This window comes from Varroa jacobsoni, unplaced genomic scaffold (genome assembly GCF_002532875.2).
Source record: "Varroa jacobsoni isolate VJ856 unplaced genomic scaffold, vjacob_1.0 scaffold_731, whole genome shotgun sequence".
NCBI classification, from domain to species: domain Eukaryota; kingdom Metazoa; phylum Arthropoda; class Arachnida; order Mesostigmata; family Varroidae; genus Varroa; species Varroa jacobsoni.
Window position 1 is genome coordinate 45,604 of NW_019213633.1, and position 21,396 is coordinate 66,999.

At 42.4% G+C, this 21,396-nt stretch overlaps 1 protein-coding gene across 1 annotated transcript in view; it reads right to left on the reverse strand.

Moving 5' to 3' along the window:
- The window catches only part of LOC111263074 (calcium-activated chloride channel regulator 1), a 50,631-nt gene that overhangs the window by 15,725 nt on the left and 13,510 nt on the right, over nucleotides 1-21,396 (reverse strand). The gene's annotated exons all lie outside the window — the stretch shown is intronic.

The window sequence follows — 21,396 nt, forward strand, 5'->3', positions numbered from 1 at the left end:
GAACTGGAGACACTAGCTAGGAGGTATATGGTGTGCTGTTCGTCGTCCTCCTTGTATGATTTTCGCTGCTCGTTCGCCTATTTCCGTATCTGCTTTAGCCTGTCCCATACTCTTTACCCACTCTTCCGTACTCCACGCGAGCTTACCGAGTTGCGGACCGCTTTTCCACCAGGAAAAAATACAATCTAACCCGCGGTGTGTCTTCGCGCTGTCTTCTCGCTCTTCCCGGGCCGTAGACGGGGTATGCCGACCATCTATCGAACATGAGCTAGTACACACACGGATACAGATAGGAACGTACAAACACGCCTATAAAAGCGCTCGGACAGACACAAACACAATAAAATACCCGTGATCTCACGCCTCGTCCAAACAGTTTCGCCATCCACTCTTGAAACGAATTTCCGCTAGAGTTCGTTGCACGATTGAGAGACAGCGCAAGTTAACATTACGGGGACGCATCAGAAAGTAAATAAGTATCTAACTGCCTCAAATTATTTCGCCAAACCTGGTTTAAGGTGCGCCTGTATGCACAGCCTTCGGCACCACCCAATATTTTAACTAGGCCGATATCCAGTGTTCTGCTGCTCAACGTAACCCATATATTGCGAAACGGAACCCATATATCTCATTATCCTCTACTATCGTATCAATGCGCCCATGCTTACCATATATTATGGGTGACACACTCAGAACGCGGGTCGCACATTTATCATTTATTATAATACATTGGTAATTAATAATTAAAATTCCAGATAGATTCAGCTAAACCGACCCCCGGCGGAATTTCGTAGCTAAACTATTGGAAACGAGTGCTCGATTGTATATCGAGGAGGTGATCCTGGGTACTTGTTCACATAGAAGGAACAGCCGATACCGTTGAAAATAAATTTGACACTGTCGGCACTTCGTAGCTCATCTGGCGGCGTAAAACAACTCACAAAACAAAGTAAAGTCATTGTATTAACCCATTATGTGGTGTGACGTCTCTGTCTATAGGCAGTTGACCTGTCATAATGGGTACATTGAAGATGAATACACTAAAATTAGAGACCTGAACGCTATTTTCATCTGAGTCTTTTACCTGTCTTCTACCTCTTCATCACAACGATCGCTGATATTTTCATGTGCTATACTTACCGTTACATGGATTCGTTCCGTATACAATATGACCAGATCACGCTGAAATCACGCGTAAAGCTGAGAAGCCCGTAATAATGGATTCGTTAACAGAAGAACTCCAGACAGCTGACTGTTTTTTAACACCAGTTACATGGAGACCTTGATAATCGCGAAGAACCAGAAGTCGAAATGAAAAACACGATTCAACGCAATGAAGATCGATGATATATATCAGCCGATTTGCTGTATTTTGTTAATATTGTGTAGCTTGGTTTTCGTTGTTAGTATACAAATTATTATTATTATTATTATTACTATTATTACCACCATTAGCAGCATCGTCATTTTATTATGATTATTGTTTTTACAGCGGAACCACAATACCACGAGTCATAACAAAGCACCAATAATTTTTGACCCAGGATCTCGAGGAACAGAAATAGAAAAAAACGTAGATGTGTGTTCCAGATACGCTCAGACTGGTTAGAATCTCGTAACGCATCATATAAGTAAACAAGTTAACTACAAACCGAATGAGGGGGAAAACAGATTCAACAACATTACGAATATTTTAGGTACATTAAGATCAGTTAGTTAATTTCCTTAAATTAGTGGTACACTTATGTATAGTAAACAAAATAAATCGAAACATTTTTGTGGCACGAAATCGCTTGCTTATCTTTGCAAGTAAGCCTATTACAACAAAAAAAAAAACCGGATATTCACCACGCCGCAAAACCCAAGTAGCCAACACCTGCCTGGCAAGTGCCGATCAGAATCACTGACCGCTTCAGATCGCTAGTGCCGTGTTTTCATTTAGGCATTCATTGGTCCTGTTTCCAGGCAATGATCTAGCATTCACTGTGCATACATAATTGCCCTGATATGTAATATTCCTCTCCATTTCTCTGTAGCTATGCTCATACAAAGTGAATCTTTATTTGCTAAACATAATTCGAATCCTTGTAAAAGCCGAAAAGAAAACAAGATAGATGACGAAGAGAAAAAGAGACAACGAACAGAGTAATATATATATATATTACTGTCTATCGATAGGATTTCTTGCATGGTTACAAGCGAATGGACAAAAGAGAAAATTAAATCGTCTACAAGATAAGGTAGCCTCACTCGTTTAACACAAAGCAGCGGCGGAGCATGCTACGTTCTGTCCATCATTCATTTATGGGGGCCTGAAGCGCTGGTATCCACCGATGCAGCAGCCAGCTAGCGACCAAGCGGAATGAAAGCTTCAAGATAAGCGCATAGGATTTGGCTAGGATTTCCATAACAGATGGCTGCACGAGCGCCTACTTGAAGCCGTACCCGCGCCTCGACCCTTGCCTGTTTGCTATCCCCGCCTGCAGTAGCTGTACGCCCATACAGCGGCGTTGTTGGTAATGCCGTATGCGGAAAACACATTTGCTTGCCTTACATAGCCTCACCTAGTCTCAACGGCGCTGTACTACTGATGCTTTGAACATTACTTCTGATGGCAGTGGCTGCGGTAGAGGAGGTGCCGCGTCTGCACGGGAAAAAAGGACATAGATGCAAATCCTTCCAACGGTTTCCTTCCTGTCGATGATGACATGGCGTCTAGAAGAGCACTGCATACTCTGCTCCGTCATCGGTTACGGTAAGACCAGCTCAAAATTTCTTTTTTCTCTCCCTCTCTATTTGTATCTTTTTCCCGCACTTTTCCAGTTTCAGTAGGTTTTCTATATAATGACCAACGTAGCTTTAAAGAAGACAATTGAAAGAGAGACTCCGTCAGGAACACAGCTGCGTTTAGGTTTCTGATTTAAGTTTTGGAAGTGGCGAATATGGCTGTTCGGCGGAAGCCGTTTTTGTAACCCACATCTAATGGTCGAGATGGAATAAATTCGTTTGGAAACGTTTAAACAGCTGATTGAAATATACAACTCGTGCAAATTATCGAATGTATCTGGATAGCATTCAAAGTTTGATTCGAACCATCAGATCGTATCATACGCGAGAACTTCACGATCGAAATCGAGAATGATTGAAAAAATTCAAACAATACAGTGAGAATCCCTTCCTTCAAAATTTACGAAGTTAATCCGGTGATGCCTGCAGATCAGAATTTTACGGGTAATATATATATGTTTCAGTTCATTTGTTCTGAAAATTGAACTGAAGGCCTGCACATTTGCCGCGCGCAATGGTCCTTAATCTGCAACTCTGCTACCACAATCGACTTCGCGACTTTTGTCAGACATTAGTGACATAAACGTTTCGAAAGAGGCTACTTAAGCACCACAGACTGATCATCTCGTAATCAGCATTCACTCACAGAAATATATAATAGAGCGTTCCCAGATTCAGCTTAGTCTCGTGTCCAGTGTAATTGTTTACATCGAGATTTCGTTACCGCTTCTTTAACTAGTTTCCTAAATTGCGGTCGTTTGCCACTGGCCTAACTCTCTACTTACGTCACCCGCTCGCCCCGAAACTAAGTAAACCTTTGATCAGAACGAATCGAACAAGCGAATATATTGATATCGTCCGTACGTATTTTCCCCGTGTTATTAAATCGTCAATCGTTATTGGCCTGGTTTGTTTTCACAACATGGTTTTAAATTGGATAGGGACAACTAAAAAAACCCAGAGCCTGCTAGCTCTGCGAACGCCAGTGTAAAAGCGGGCGTATTCGAAGCCGTTCAGTGTGATACATGGTCGACAGCATCTGACAACGCTAACTGACTTCACGATTTGTAAACACATTGGAAGTATTTAAGAATTAGCCGGCTGACACGAACAGGAAGATTTGTGTTATCTATTAGTTTAGTAGTTTGTTCTCATAGCACACAAAGCTCGAGTATAGATTATTCTGAAAGCTCCGTGTAAGCCGATCGAATATCTTCAAACTGAACTTATTGGAAACGTATCAGCCTTAGCTTGTTTACTTGGGACTAGGATATATGTTCGTTCAGCAACAACTATAATCTATGTTCCATCATTATTTTATGGGTAAACACAACTAGTATATGCTTGTTCGAGCTATAGTAGTAAAAAGAACCTTTAGTCGAACGAAAATCAATATTAACTCTAAGGAGCTGTCCGATTATTAAGTACAAAGCTTCAAGAGGAATAACGAGTAATTGTTTTAAAGACGCGCCCCTTTTGATATAGAAGTAAATCTGCACCTCATCTGCGTCCTGCTAAAACTGAAGTTATATTATCTAAAAGAAATTTGTATATTCTTATCACCTGACAGGGACAGGGAACGCTAAAAATGAAACAGTGCATATAGTCGCCGTATTTATTCGTATCGTTTCGCCAATTCTTTGCAATGGCCTGATTGCCGATTGTGATTCAGTTGCGTGAAGATCGTATTGATGTACTCACTTGAAATAGGCACACAAAAGATGAGATTGATTCACCTCATAGATGGTCAGTGTTCACATCTACCTTTAGATCAAGTTGTACCGCTACGTTATGATTAGTATCGACTACCAGATCGAGCGCCCATATCTGCCTTCGCTGTATTCTGCGATCGTGTGAACATCAGGGATAGGCCGTAATATGGCAACAGTAGCAGTAACCTATTTCGATTCGCGAGAAGAACTCGTCCTCTGCTTACTCCTGTTTAGATCGGATCAAATGGGCGGGAAACGACTGGGCATGTCCACAATAGACGAAAAGACATCTATCTCTTGTGGAAATGCTAAATAACGCTAAAACGCTTAAACGGTTTGTTAGCGTTGTGCCATTGTCGAAGACGACAATCAAAATGTTCTCTCGATATTTACTCCAGAGGGGCGAAATCTTCAAACTCTAACAACGTCTCGTATTTTTTTCATTTCATCGAGCTATTAACTCTCTCTCTCTCTCTCTCTCTCTCTCTCTCTGTCTGTCTGTCTGTCTCCATAGCAGTGACTACACCGGCAGAATCGCCACGACCGGCAACACTTCGTTGTCACCCAATTTATTGCTCCTTTTTTGTTTTCCATCAGTTGTGCCCCAAAAAGTGTCAGAAACAACGAGCTGCCGCACGCTTGTCGCTCGTGTGTTCACTCTTTTTTATCGTGTCACTTTTTCGTTGCTTTCCGTATCGGTGTCTTTTTCCTGTCTGTAAAATCCCGTTCCGTCGTTTGGGTGCCGATAGCTGATGGGGTAAATCAACGCAATTCAACTTCTCTTCTTGCACGACGGAAACACGAAACAAATAACAAAGAACTAACGGTTTTCGTCGCAGTTGCTGGCAAATGTACTTGAATGAAGACTGAAGGCTCTGGCCCGAAAAGACGTAGTCAGCATTGTTTGGTCTTTAATAAACGTCGTGTTGGTCGTTGTCGGAAGACAGCCAGCATTGACAGTGCGGATAGCATCGACAACAGGGGAAGTCTAACAATGTGCTAGTGATAATAGACGAGGGAACAGTAAACTAGAAGTTAGCTGATCGTACTTGGCAATGCTCATCTGATTAACACTGAGCCATTCTCAGTGAAGTGGCAGATGTTCGTGCGTGTCCTATGATGAGGCGCTAGTAGTAGTTTTCATAATTGTTGCGGGATGCTAAGAATCGCAAGAAAATCTCTAATAAACTGTTCGATCGAATTGGAGCTTGTCTATCAATGGGTTTGTTTTAACTAACCAAATCAATTGAAGTAACACAAATAATACGGAATTTATTTTACATGTAGAATGTATTAAATCATAGTATATCTTTGTATTTGTTGCTGTCGGAAATATAGCGCAGACAAGCAAATGCTCTGAACAAGTTTTGTCATTCACTCTGAGGCAGCTGCGACCTTGAATCTTACTAAAATGAGGCTGCAATTATGCTGATACACCGCCTCCATTGGTTGCTTGTATGCGCGAATGGCTGTTATTTGCATAAATGATCCACTATTATCTAGTCATTAACGAAAACAGCTCGATAAGCTGGTAAATATTCTCCCAGCCAGACGCCGTCTCGCGGTAGTGCACACTGCAGGATCAAACTAACTTAATCCTATTAATTAGGCCAAGTGAACGAAATGGAAAATCAAACTCCTCTACATCCCCCAGTTATATACGCCAGACAAATCCAGCAAGCAGGTCCTTCGATGTTTCGAGTTTTAGGTCCAGTATCGCCGGTAGGTATTGCATCAGACGGCTGGCTCTCAGCCATCGAAGCGAACTGTCTACTTATGTCCTGTGGGTTCAAGCCTAGACCACAACGAGTCCCTAAGATTAGCTATCATGAGCAGTAAACAGGTCCGTCGCACCTAAACATTTTCATTGACCGTGTTTATGATAACTTCCTAAACGATATCACTCTTGGCGGCTAAAAAATTTAGTGCTACAAAATATCGTGAGAAACTGGCAATCGTAGCTGATGTAAATAAATGTACACCCTTACAATCCTCCATTGCTGATCAAGCGAGCCGTAACATTGACCGTAGTAACCTATCCGGTCAAGGTTTCATTGTATTACAATACGCATGTCTACCATGATACTGTTCGGATTCTCTCTGTTGCGATGGCATGCTATTAGCCTATTGGCGGTGGATGCCGCTGACGTCCCTACCGCTTCTTGACACTATATTGCACAAGGATCTAGAGGAAACCGTGCCTATCTTCCTGTGGCCGCTGCTTTGCGAAAACAGTAAGTGCAAAAACCGAACGAACAATGATAGCAACGATAGAGAGAAGCATCCGCTGCAGGTGGTCCCTATCGCCTTCGATCGTTCCCTGGCTGTCGTTGGTTAGCGGCCAGTCGTTGGCGGCCAGCGGCCCCGTTCACCGTTCTATACATGTCGAATAAGAACAAGTTACAAAGGAAAATAAGATAGAAACGGAAAGCTTGTTGAAGTCAGTGGGTGCCTGTACTACTAGCATTACGGTTGGTGGCAGTGGTGTTAGCAGCAGCCGGAACTGCAACAGTTGCTGCTGCTGCTGCTTCACTTTGTAGGAGTCTGCTTTATTTCGAATGTGTTGTTCGTTGATCGCAGACGGCAGCGGGAGGCTGGAGGTCAAAGCCTCGTTCCCTGACTAATGGACCAACTGCCTCCCTAATTAGACAACAGCCAACGACCGAATAACCGCGCGAACAGCTACCGCTTTTACAGGCATACTCCTGCGTGCATAAATGCATGCTATTTCTTGGACGCGACGCGTAATATGCTTACATTTGTACATGTACCAATGAAACTTTGGAATATTGATATATCTGTTCGCCTGCTTGTACAGATTTGCATGAGACGTTGGGGATTTTGCTTTCTGGATTGCGGTAGTAGTAGCAATGGAAGTAGCAATGGAAGTGGGAGCTTGTCGTTCGCCTGAACATTGTCATAGCTCACCAGCGTCGTCGGTTAGATCAGATCAAGCAACAGCCATTTGTCCAGCAAGAAAAATCGGCTAAAACGCAATGAACGAAAAGGAGCTGAACACGAACGGTGGAACGACGACAACTAACCTGTACATTTCAACAGAACAAATTCCTTGCCTAACTCATTTTTCGCATCTCCCCCTTGCTTTCGTAAATTGTAGGGGACGATAGTATGAAGTTCACCTTACTCTCATAACCATACCTTCTTACATCATCTGTAATTACGGACGTGGCATATTTCTATTGTCCGGTCTATTTGTGATCTTCGTGCTATTGAAAGACAGCGTCAGAGCGCTTGTCATGAGCCTCTTGAAATGCGGCATAATTGTTTCCAAAGGGCCTCAATCTTCCGTACACTTGAAATTTTTACGCTATTCAGTCCGGTCTCATTTGCTCCTCCTTCTGCCTGTCCATCCTCACTGTCGTTGTTATCGTTGTACCGAATATTGACAACGATAAGATCATATGATCAAGAAGCTACCTAGGTGTGGCCAGCTACCTATGACTGGCATATTATGACTTCATTTGCTATCTCCTTTTTGCCGATGGTATCTTATGCATGGATATCCGATAGACTTTTTCTTTATTTTCTGCCCGTGGCAATGCGGCCTTTTTCGGCAGTCGACTCGTATCTGGAGGTCTATCTGCTTATATCATGGCTGCCTCCGAACGATGCCTGTCGGGATGCGGTAAAACCACGAACAGCAGCCTCGCAACGAACGCCATAAAGGCTCTTTCTTCTCAGCATTTTTCCCTCAAACATCAATTTTTTATTTCTATTTTTTTTTCTACCTCATTTCACGAAACTCCATATTTATCATGTATATGCCTGTTTACTGGTTCGTTAACTAGCCAGTACGAGCCTCGTCAAACGTCTTTGTTAAAAGTGCAACCGCAGTTGAGTTTAGAACAAGTTTCGTGAGTGTAGACATTTTTATACGCTTATGCAGCTGTTATTTTTATCGTTGTAGATCATCCATTCATCCCGTTCTCCCTCGTTTCGTGAACGGCGTGAAGAAAATAAGGAGACATAATTCGTAACTGAAATTTACTACTCCTAAATTTACTACAACTGAATTTCACGCGACTCTCTCTCTATATACGTTGCTTTCGAACATAAAAAATACATATATTTAATAGGGGATAATGCAAAAATAAATTACTATACAACAAAATACGGTTCAATCGGAGTATAGACCAGCGAAGTATAACGCAATCACCGCTGATTCGTTTTTTTTTTAGCGCACTTCCATAGGCTTTACCTTTGTTCCGGTAAAAACCGACCTTTCTTGCCAGCATCGCTTTGTTATTAAGGCCCCAATAAATCTTCAGATAGTAGGAAATGCGAAGCGTATCGAAACTTCGTGACTAAAAGATTGCCAAGATGGCCGGCTAAACATTGCCCAGTCACCACACCAACTAAGCTGCCAAATGAGAGCCTGGCGACGAGCGAACGTCTATTCGAGTCTAGAAACAGACGAGAAGATGCGCCGCAGTTAAAAGGCCCACTGCAGAGCGGAAGAATAAGGAACAGGCCAGCGTACCGAATCAAGCCTCACTTGCTACTATAACAACATTCGTTGAATCGCCATTTGATCAGAAAAACTGGGTGCCATTGAATAACCTCGCCAATTCGAAGCACGATTGATATATCCGGCAGCTATTCACCAGAGTCCTTTGACGATATCCATAAAAAACAAATATTAGCTAATGTTACAAACGCTATAAATTATTGTTCGTAATAGAATGTTTATAGTAGATGATCTATTTAATATTTAAAGAAACAAGGAAGTAGACTGTAGATCCGTTACGAGTTTCAAATTATTCTCGGTAGAGCAATTAATTGGTGTTTCTTTAATCATATGCAATACTTTATTGAAGTAGATAACGATTGATTAGTAAGGTGGGCCGTATTTCTTGTTGGCGACGCCTCCTTGAATGCCTCAAACATAATTCTAGTCTGATGCAGTGTCCCTACATAGAAGGCAATGATTTATCTTCGTGAGCAAGCGCGACATATCGATCATACATTGACATTGAAACACGGAATAGACATCTCAGTTGGAAGTCATCTTCAAATAGATGAAAGTTCCATATCTTCGCTGAATGGATCAGTTAGGAAAAATAAAAGGTAAATGTACCTTTGTACATGTAAACACTAATTCTATAAACGGATTCAGATAAGGCATGTAGCTGGTTTGCCGACCGAGACTCACGTTTAGAGAAATCGTTTTGTCTACCATAAACTCAATATTAAATAGGCTCAAGTAGACAAGTGTATTTATAACCACAAAAGGAGTTGTGCCTAGCACGAGATCTATCGACGAGATGTCACTTTCCTCTCCTGTACATATCTATCTATCTATCTACACGTATCGTGACACATCACTGCCACGCAGATCCAAATGGCCGTCATTGTCGATGATTCAGCTGTTATGTACCGCTAATTTTAGAGGCACGGTTTTTTCGGCTCCGGACGTTTAGTAGGTATTTCAATAATTCTATCGCTCACAAATGGAATACTATATATGATCATGACTGTTGCTAGACGCGACATGCACAGAGACTACAGGCTTCATCATCAATCAATGATTGATGTATGATTATCACCAGCGATATGAACTTTATCTGCCTAGCAAGCGATTAAATATATATAGAAGGATATAGTCTCATTACCAATCAACTTCGCGTATGACGGGACGCCGTATGTATGCCTATCGACCACGGGAGCAGATTCACTGACTGAATCAGCAAAACTGTCGTTTGCATCGTACTAAGTGGCGTTAAAAGCATTATTATGACGAATAGAGGGTTGTGCTCAAAGAGGATAGTACACCAGGAACTGCGTCGGGCACGAGACGCTGACCTGGCCTGTTAGGACGTTGCCTTTCTAGATGATGATTAGCCGTTTATTTTCGTACGAGTAGCCTTTGATAGACTTGCCAGTTTGATCTGCGACTTTTTTTAATAGTTTGCAGTCTGACAAGACGACTAAAAGCTGCACACAAAACCTAGCACACTGATTTTTTAGGAAAATGCACAAGAACGTTTGGTGCCAAACGTAATACGCTTGGCGGACGAATATCTTGCAACCAGATTTCTACAAACAATACCTCGTATCCAGAAAATAGTGATGAGATAATTAGTTCTGAATTGTAAATCTACATTTCTTCGTTTTATTTATTTCTAATAGATCCGATTGAAGTATTTTAGTGAGGCCTTTTTGACGACAGTAATGTGTTACTCTATTCTCGAAACGATACGTTTTTCTGTTGCTGCTGATAAGCATTCGTGATTTAATGCCTATCAGAAAGGTAATACAGTAGCATTTGTATGTGTCGACGGAACGGCAGGTAGCGTCGTTTGCGACGTAATTACCGTATGGGGCTAAGATGAACTAAATATTTCGTATTACTAATTTGTCTCCCGCTCGATTGTTGTTCGCGCCATTATTGAAACAATGCCGGTTGGTAACTGTCGCGTACGCAAGCTCCATGTAACATGTCCGCTGATTGCTCGACTACTAACCGCCAATGCCGTCGCAGTTTTATGTCCATTCTTCGAACATAAGCATTTACTGCGATCTTGTTCTAACAGTAGAAGGCAATTAGAAATGCAGGTGGGGCACAGAAAATGAAAGTCGAAGATCTGGACCTATCACGAACGCAAGTAGCTAAACGCTACAAAGGCTGTATTGGATAGAAAGCCGGCGAAGCTATTATGCTACAACGGTAGCGATGACGCGGGGCGGAGAGATCATTACTATGGGTACGCTAGCGCGCATCGTCGACCAATCTTGTCGATCGCCTGACAATATCGTACGACAGTAAAACCTGAAACGATTCTGTTGTATCGTAGCTCTCCGGTGTATTTCATACGGTGAACATTATTTTTGTTCCACTGTGCATAATTGTCGCCGCTGCCGCGACTTTCGTATGTTGATGCCACATTGTCCCTCAGGCGAAAATACAGCTCAACGACGGAAATCGTTCCAAGCTACCCCAGTGGAGAAGAACTTCTCGATACAGCCAGACCATGTTAAAATAAGCGTACTGAAATGCGATTTTCGAACGCCATCACTTGTTTTGATCAGGCATGACGGTTTCTTTATCGCCATGCAGTCGACTAACTGTCGAGGATACTGGGCAACGTAAGAGGCTAACCTTCGGCGAGACGCGTCCAGCCAACTCAAACGCAAGCACTGCTCTCAATAGTGAGAGATATCGTAAGGACGATGCCATCGCGCATGATCATGATAACACCGCAAAATAGGACCTGTCCAATTCACGCTAACAGACAGGACGCAGAACCAATAGATATGCTCGCTAAACAGGATTTCCTAGTAGCCAACCGCGTCACGCTGATCACATCATAATCATAAATCCCCAGGCAGAGTAGCAATGAGAGCTGTAACTGCGCTTGAAAAAAACTTGGAGTAACTACTAATAAAGTAGTAGAAAATCTGTCACGTTGGCCCCCCTACGCAAGACAATTGTCAATAAACATCAGCAACGTAAGAGAGAACTTTCGTTCTGGGTGGTGAGATTCATTGTGCCATGACTCGCTACCAAAACGACCAGACAGAACAATCATGGATCCTACGTTCCACAGATTAATGCGACACCGAGTGCGCAACAAAGCGAAGCACGTAACAAAATCAGCTCTGTCAACGATCTATGCCTTTCAACTATTTTATATAGGTTAAGGAAGAACAATGCAAATGATATTGGAGGGTTCACAGAGCTTCCAGCATGTATTCTATTAAGACATGGAAATAGTATAGCTAACGTGATAGATGACACGGTTATTGCTAAGTAACAACTGTATCGTCAAGACCCCCTAATTGCTGCCGCAATGGAAGTCCGACAACAAATAACAGATTCATTTTGAACCCCTCTCAACCAGGAACCGGCCGACTACAGTACGAGAACAACAATACAACTAACGGCATGGATGGCAATTAGGCGCGCTTGTAGTAAAGCAATACAAAACAAACTGTCGGAAACATGGAACAATTGAGATTAGCAAACCACTATATATATACTACACTATATATATATATAAACACATACATATAACAGTCACTCGTGAGAACTGAAGCCATTTAGTGGTTTACGTCCTCTGCAGAATCGCGCAAACGCAATAAAATGCTTACGATCAAACTACAACAAATGAATACCTCCCACGCACGTCGAATGGGCTACTGATGCCCCTGGACCACTGGCAAAGGACGACAGTCGACAAGTGCTAATAGTTCTAGGTAGCTGTAGCATTTTTCGTCCTGTGGTGCAGTTCCCCCTGTCACTCGGTTTTCATTTAATGACATTCACCTAGCTCATTATTGGACAAACGAATTTAGCGAGATAAGGAACCACCGGCGTCATTTAAAGGCCACATCAGAGATAGGATACAATTCAAAGCGACAGCATAATAGATCTGGCTTCCGTCTTCGTCCTTCCATTGAAACTAACAATATACAAAGGCCTAGTGCCTAAGGCATAATTGTCGCGGTCAGAGGAAAGTAAAGGTGATCACGCTTCTGTGCACTAAAATAGAATATATTAGTAAGCGAATCACAACGCCTACAGTTAGGACTCTAATCAACGTCAAAACGTGTCAATGACACCGAACGTGCCCAGTCATACGCTAACGTACCGCTCTGGAGCAAAGCGCATCGTGCGGTACGCCAAATCACTTTAAATGCATGCTGATACAATATCCAGAAACAGGGTAAACAAAAGGGGTATAGACTATCATCACTTGGATATAGATCATAAAGGTAAATGTTGTTAAGCAAAGTAGAAACATTCACGGAGCATGTGCCTGCCATCGGTCTATAACTTCACAAGAGCTTTACTTCTGGCGAGGAATACCTCTTTATATCTTAGGTTGTCATTCTTGCCCCCTGTAAATAAGCTGCTTAACAACCATAAGATGTACACATAACAATATGTCTCGAAAGATTGACCGAATTAAAAAACTATGGCCAGCTTGCTAGTTTAGCGCAGGTAGTCCATTACTGGTCTGGCAGTAGCGAATATATAGCATCGTGAGCAACTTTTGCATAATTCGAATGTTCGGGTTGAGGCACCCACCCAGAGAAATACGTCTCTTCGAGAGCGCTTCGGCAGTGCGCGCACTTCTCTTAAAAATGGGGAGGCCAAAACCAACGCCAAACAATATGTCACTGACCTGGTTACGGGTAAGTGATTTGTTCTAGTACCAATTCAATAAAAGAAAAGGCGCGCATAATGCAAAGATTGTGATAGCCGCGAGGTAGGATATGAGATCGTCAGGGCCATGATGACCAAAAAGTGGATGCCTCTTTTAAGAGCGAAACTGAAATCAACATACCAACAATGTTCGCTGAATGCATACCGAAGCTGCGTGGCCACAAAGTTAAGTGCGTGAGCCTATTTGTACTGCATTAGGGCATAGGAAAATACCAGAGGTAAAAAATTTGAGGTGCTCCGGGCCGAGGGTCGATTATGAACTAAAGTACTTTTTTTTTGTCATTCTGATTGGCAGTGCCGTGCGCTGCTTAGCCTATGGACCAACGGCGACTCGTGTGAAAACCTCGAACACCCGTTACCCTAAGTACGTCGGCCGATCTAAGGCCGACTGAGCGGTACTATAATAGAGGTGCTTCAAGAGCAGGGATTCTGTGTCACGTCAGGAACCGGATCTGAGACCGTTATAGGTACGGTCGAACTTGGCGCTATCCATCGCCAGTTACCGGTAGCGCAGCAGAGCAAATCACGGGAGGAAGCGGTCGAAGCCGATAGTTACAGCTACTATTTCTAATGCAGTTGCAGCGCTTGCTCGTCAAGCTATATCGATGCATAGGGGGTATGCTTATACTATGTAACGCATGCAGTATGCACGCACATTCTCGAGTTGACCATGATTGGCGCTACCGTTCTGTCTGAAAACTGTTGATACACTCAAAGAAAGCAATTTATTGACTGATACCCGCTAGGTCGTACGCTGGGTCTCGTGTGCATATGAAACCAGGTGGTAAATCGAGTTACACATAAACCGCTTTTGCTGGGTGTCGTATACCGATGAACATCCACCTGGCAGTGAAGTTAGCGAAGTCACCCGTTGTCGCTAAGCAACCGAATCGTGTGAGGAACCGCGCTTCGGGTGACAATAGTGCAGGCCAGTCCCTTGATAAATATTCTTTGTTGGATAAATAACACACTGGAAGCGGCATAAGGTATAACGTACTTAAACGATTAGGTTATACCATACACAGAGAAACGATGTAAGCTGCCTCAGAGCATTGTATCTGTCAGTATCTGGATAATATACTTGTCATCGTATTTACAGTCAAGCACAACATACACATGACGAAAGGCACGTAAGTACATGCCATGACGGCAGCACTGTCTAGTCATTCTAACGCACTTCAATCCGACATCAGAAAGGGACGAACTTGTTCTCTAAAAAATATTTAGACTTTATGTCATCATTGGTAATACGGGTAGAATTTCATCACGTCCGCAGCCACCGTTAACTTGATTGATATTCGATGTTCATTTTTGTTGCGGCCAATTCATCTCTACGTATCTTTTTCTGCGTATCTTTCTTTGTCCTTCTTATAAGCACTTGAAGCAAGTTGGACGGCCGACGAAAGTATGGGCGATCTTGTGGTATATATATGGAGGACACTTCACTTCGGTGCTGCATGATGGAGCGCACACAGGTTCGCCTAATAGCGCTTGTGTTGAGTGGACGCTGCAGCCGAGAGCTTAAGAGGGTTTCGAGCTATCTGAGCTCAGCAACGACTTCAGCTGAGCGGATGGTGTGGAACTGTGAAGACCTAAGTGAAATAGGTCGCTCTAGTAATACGAGCAGTGGTTATGAGACCGATAAGCTGCAGCTGAATGTTAAGAGAAGAGTGCTTGTAATACGTCCGTATGCACACACACATGCAAATGTACGCACACATAAAGCATACGTGTGGCCTCTAGCCGACACAGGATTTAATAGTCGATGGATTGAGGTGTGTGTCGAGGGGAAGTAAGGGCTTTTGTCTGTATTCCATTTGATCACCGATGCAGCTAGATATACACTTCACATCTAGCACTTCTTCCTTTTGGAAGGAAGGCTACAAGCGATACAGATATTTCGTTCAAAAGATATTTCTACGTGTTTTACTTTAGAACAAAGCAGTCGGACAGAGTATGCGAAAAAAGGATCCATTTGAAGTTTTACAAACACGGACAGCCTTCTGTGTAGCCGACGCAGGCGTGACCCGGCTATAAACTTGTGTTAGGTCAGCAGAAAGCAGGCTAAAAAGAAATGGTTTATACATCCTCCATAGTCAACTTCCATAAAAATTACATGATCACGCAGTTAGGCAGGTAAGAATATGCAAAAGAAAAAGTATATATTTACCTGACCGTGTCTGTTGAATCGGAAAGCTCACAAGCGACGAAAGGCAATTATGTTGTTTTTTTTTTTTTTTTTTTTTACTATCTCTATGTTGATAAAATAATTTGCATTTGAAGTACGAAATTACTTTTCTATATTTACTTGTGCTTCAGATCGAATGACGAAACCGGCGCAGCAATTCAAATGTAGAGAGGCCCCGTCGCCGTTGGACATTAGACTGACTATTACAGCAAACACAGGTAGAAGCAGATAACACTGGTATTATCACCTATATAGTATATAGGCAATATTAACGTTTTATATAAACGTCATGTATAATATATACAGATCACGACTGACAATGGCAAATAAATAGTATTTACAATTGGGACGACGCCAAAAGGGACCAATAATAACGACTGGCAGGGCAGCTATATGATTGCACACGGTTCAGTTGTGTGACTTCAGTAAATTATCTAAGCTTACCTTCCGCTTCATCCCTACAGGCGAATAAGCTTTGCCCTGGGTACGTCGGTAACGAAAACCCGGCAGCGACGCTGTCGTTGTTACAAACGAAGACAAACAATAGATTATAACGATGATAATGGCGGGCTGATAAACAAACTGACGAAATTCGGCAGCGACGACTAATTGGCCACCGCCAAAACATTAATCTATGTGAGTGACCATTTTTTGACAAAATAGACGGGGGCAGACTCAGTAGGCCAGTTCTGAATAGGTCACCTCGTATAACAGTAGTCGAGCAATTTGACTAGCTCGTAGCGTAATCTAATAACGTAACCATGTATCATAGAAGAACCTAAAAATGTCTCGGGTGCTTCATTTGATGGCACTGTTCCATCGGGCCGTCGTCGACGACGTTGAATGAGTGACGGCTCGTCACTCCGGAGTTACAATAACCCGGCGTACAATAATGTTTCATCTGTAGCACTGCGTTTATACGAAATGAAAATTTGATCTTATTACATTTATAATAGTATCAAGCTAAAAGTTGCTGGTCGAGTGTCAGGACGGTGTCAAACTATTGTCTTATACAAAAGGCTGCATAATAACGGTATTCGTAGTAAGGTTTTATACGACGTTTGTAAATCCTTCAAGGTCCTCGCCCCAGTTTTTCTTCAACAACTCTGCGCTAGGAACATGAAGTGGTGATTAATTCCGTTTACTTTTCAGTAATGAAATTGAAGTACTTAAATAACCTATAGCAGAGTTTTATCCAAAACGTAGCCTCCTGGCCAGTACTCTCGTCATTGTATTCATTTGCGAACACCATAAACGAATAAATAACATTGCGTACAAAGACAGAATAGTATAAGGCAGTAAACTCTTCCGTTCCGCATCCTGCAAACTGGCTTTTTGTATGTATATCCATGATACTTGAAAGGAAGGTTTGGCCTCGAATGTTGACCAAACAAACTCCATCTGCTACGGCAAGTCTATTACTTTTACTGCATCATATTCCAGCTCGCTTCGAACTAGCAGAATTGAGCAGGACTCTCGTTCCAGCCGGCTTCATGCAAAGGGCTATTTGAGCTAGTGCTGCTGGTTGGGGGCTCTGTTTATGTGTGGCCGTAACATTTCTGTCTCACCGTTATTAGCGTCACACTCTAAGCATCGCTGAGTGACGTACTTCCTGGTCTGTCTACTCTGCGGACCTGAGCTTGCCGGCTTACGTCCCGAACAGACTGGCGCACGAAGAGCATCGGATTGTAGCTTTTCATCAAACAGCCAGCAGGCGACCTTGTTCAACCGGTCAGTCGGCGTAAACTGAGTGTCGTTCGTCTGTTGCGAGACAGTTGCTTTTGCAGCAGTTGTTCCTATTTTAGTTGCTGTTAACGGCCGCTAGTGCAGTTGTGATTGTTAACGTCGTCCTTGCGGCTATGCCCTTCGCTGTCAGTCATGCCCCATAGTGGTTATGAATGGGTGACAGTGCATTGGCTTTGCAAGACCGGTCACGTGGTGCGCATGGAAGAAGAGAGCTTACATTTGTTCATTGTTTTCTATTGAAGAACATTGGTTTCGCATGAGAGAAACAAGCCAAGCAGACAACGACTTTATCGGAGAAATAGCGCCGTTACAGTGACGTCAGCTAAAATTCGGGGCTGAAACAGACTCGTCACTAGTTTGCATACTACCTTGAATGGCTGAAAAGGGGTGAATAAGAGGCATATAAATTTAGCACAAATACCGATCTGTACGGCAGTAGGTAAATTGATTGTAAGAAGAATTTTTTTTGAGTTGTTGTAACATTTTCTAATCTATCCGTGCACAGATCTTCTATACATTTCTAGCTACAGCAATATTTGAACGTTGTCTAGTCAAACTGAGGGGTTGTTAAGCAAGATCGAAAAAAACTACCATACTTGAAAGATGGAAAGCGTTCCTGCTTTTGTTAAAGCCAAGACAAACAAACACCTTCACCTAAGCACGTACGTTCATAGATATATGTACGTGTATATACTGCTTTCGTGATATTGAAGCGGACAACATGAGTAGGAAAAATTGGTATGTATATATCTTCGTCTCTCTCTATGTTTAATATGCTGTACCTGTCTGTAACAGAATATACTAGTTCTTTAAAATGAACTTACGATGCGGCAGAGCCAAGTCTAAGACGAAGCCAAACAAGAGAGCGATTGGCTTATTGCAGGTTTGTTTACTGCTGCTAGTGGCTGTGTTAGCTATTCAATAGTAGAATGCCATCGAAGAACTGAGGTCACGAGCCGTCAACAGCCATCAGCTGGCTACGCTGTGTGCATACGACGTATAAACATAACCGTAGAACTCGTGCACGGTCGCTTATTTCAGTTACTTTAAGTGGTCTCAATTGGGTTGGAGTTGATGATTTCTTCATTGGCTCAGCGGACCACGCACAAACACATTGGTAGACAGATAGACAGACAGACAGAACTCGCGTTGGCTTTGTGAAGAACCTTCTGAGAGGTCCAAAGGTGGCACCATTGAATACTTCAAAATTTGTTCAGGCCCGTTTTCCTCGATGCGCGAACGACACAGAATGTCAAAGTGAATGAGGAAAACGCCCGGAGAAGTAATGAGCATACACAAAGCAGGAGCGTAAGGAAACGTATTTTTTGTTTCGCCATTGGACGCTAGATACAAGAGACGACTTAAGCCTTTTCGTATCGTTTTCACTTATTTTTTCCGTTTGTATTTTTTGACGATTAGTACCGTCACCACCAACTGGAACTAAAACAAAGGTGCTAGTGAAAATACGACAGTTGGCGCTGGAAAAAAGTCCGGCAAAGTACGGAGTATGCTCTTTTTTTTATGGGAAAAAAAACTAAAGGTACAGTGAAATAAAGAAGTACCTTGAGGCATACTTTATGTTCGCGTAAAGCTCATGAAGAATGTAACAACAATTGTCTAATTGTATGAATATATGTGTATATACATGGAAACAAATGTATCTATTTGTCGGTACGCGTGAGTCTTTTATAATGTGTATCGTTATTAGTGAAAATTAGTAGTGTAAGAAAAAGAAAGCGTGCTCCCAGTGTTGGAGCGTTGCACACAAATTACACAGTGAGATATGTTTGTTTTGAATCAGCGGTGCACGTGCGATGCGTTTGTTTCTTTTCGTGTTTCATCGACTCGTTAGGACAGGCAAATGCATAAGGGATTCAAGATGCTAGGTACGTAACGATGAGCGGCCCGGTAGACGCCGCTGCTGCTTTTTGATGATCTCATTAAACCACAGTAGGACTACTGATATATCTTTAGTTTATTCCGTAACAACATTTAACGATGGATAAAGCTATACAGTTGCCTCAATATATGGCTGTCGTATACAACTTTGCAATAACAAAGTTCGAACGGCATACGCCAGGTACTTGTGGTCCACTCCTTAACTCGTTTGTTTACAGCGACATACGAAATTTCTTCTTCGAAAGATCTTCCCCTTTTACTAAAAAAAATAATGTTGCTAACGAAGGCGTTTAACTATGACCTCTCGCTCATCAGGGAGTACATTGTAACGAATTCTATATTAAGCAGATTTGTATACTTAGCACAATATCATATAATACGATTTGGTGTCCGACAAGCACTTCTTTTCTTATCTTCTTCTTTTATCTAACAACAATATATGAAAAAGTTAAGTAGACGGATAAGAGCCTTAAGTACGGGACGATTAGATTGCCATAAGCGGCGTTCATTTGTCTCGCGCAATGTATATCGGTCCGTTCAAATTTAAAGCCGGTCAAAAGTCAGTCTGACGTCGATCGTTGCTTTTTCGAACTACGTTAGCATTTTGAGTTTGAACGCTAGTAGAATGTAAACCTTGTTCAGGACTATGCGGTGGTAAAATGGATTATTAGATGAGCGTATGGGTGTATATGGTGTTTAGTATGGAAACATCGCTACAACCCAATCCTCGAATCGATCGACTTCAACTCGAGCAGTAACACCTGGGCTGGGGCTCACATTTGGCACAGCTTTGAAGGCAGTTCAATGAATGCTCGCGCACGAATCAAGGTAATCACGAAAAGACTGGACAGATGTTGGCCAACGTCGAAAAGGAAAAGGCCAAATCGAATCGGCATACAGTCTTATCGACAGCCTTATCGAGGGTGAGACTCGACCGTTGCCTGATCTGAGAATGTCCACTTTAGAGGAAATGAAAGTAAGATTTCGCGCAGATTTCCAGCTTCTCGTTTGATATGTTGCCGGGTCCGTAAACGATCTCAATGCTGCCATCAAAGACTAATTGTATAATATATGATGGTTTGATTAGGCAATTAAGCATGAAAACATTTCGTAGTTGTTTTATGCACGCATAACATGGCGCAGATAGAGGTACTCTTTATCTTCGCGTCTAAAGCTTGGATAACGGAGATGGTAACTCATTCATCAGATATCAGTACTATTGCCAAATAGCAAACAACATGTCACCGACTGAAGGACGTAGATCATTTCCTTATCTTCGTAATACGTCATATCATCAACATTTTCGTTAACAATTTTAACGTTTTTTCAGCAAGCGGTTCCTAGGTTAACCGCACGGTTCAATATTCTGATTGACATGTGCCGCCATGTGTTTAAATTTTTGAATGATCCACATTCTGTACAGAAGCTAGTTTGAATTTAGGTTTCTCTTGTACTTTTGTCGTCGCTCTCGACACCTGACCTCTCACTGGTCCCTGCGAACGTGTACAGAGAGGGTCTCTGCTTAGCCCGCTTACAACTTTTCCTTAGCGTGTTGAAGCTAAATCCCATATCGGTACCATCTTAAGCCCTTCGAAATCCGCGCCACGATTTCGTTCGTCCCTTTCCATAGCTGGCTTCGTTTTAGATAGTCACCATCAGAATGTAGATTCCCGCTTCTCTACTCCTATTTATTTATTTATTTAGGAGATGAACATTCGCCTAAACATCCAAATCGTTGTGGAGAAGCCGAGAATTATGGAAGATGTTAGCGCAAAGCATATATCCGACTATCGACGGATTAGAATTATTCGGTGCTTCGGTGGTCAAGCTTACATTTGAGAAACCTCGCCAAGTTTATTTAAAACCGATATTTT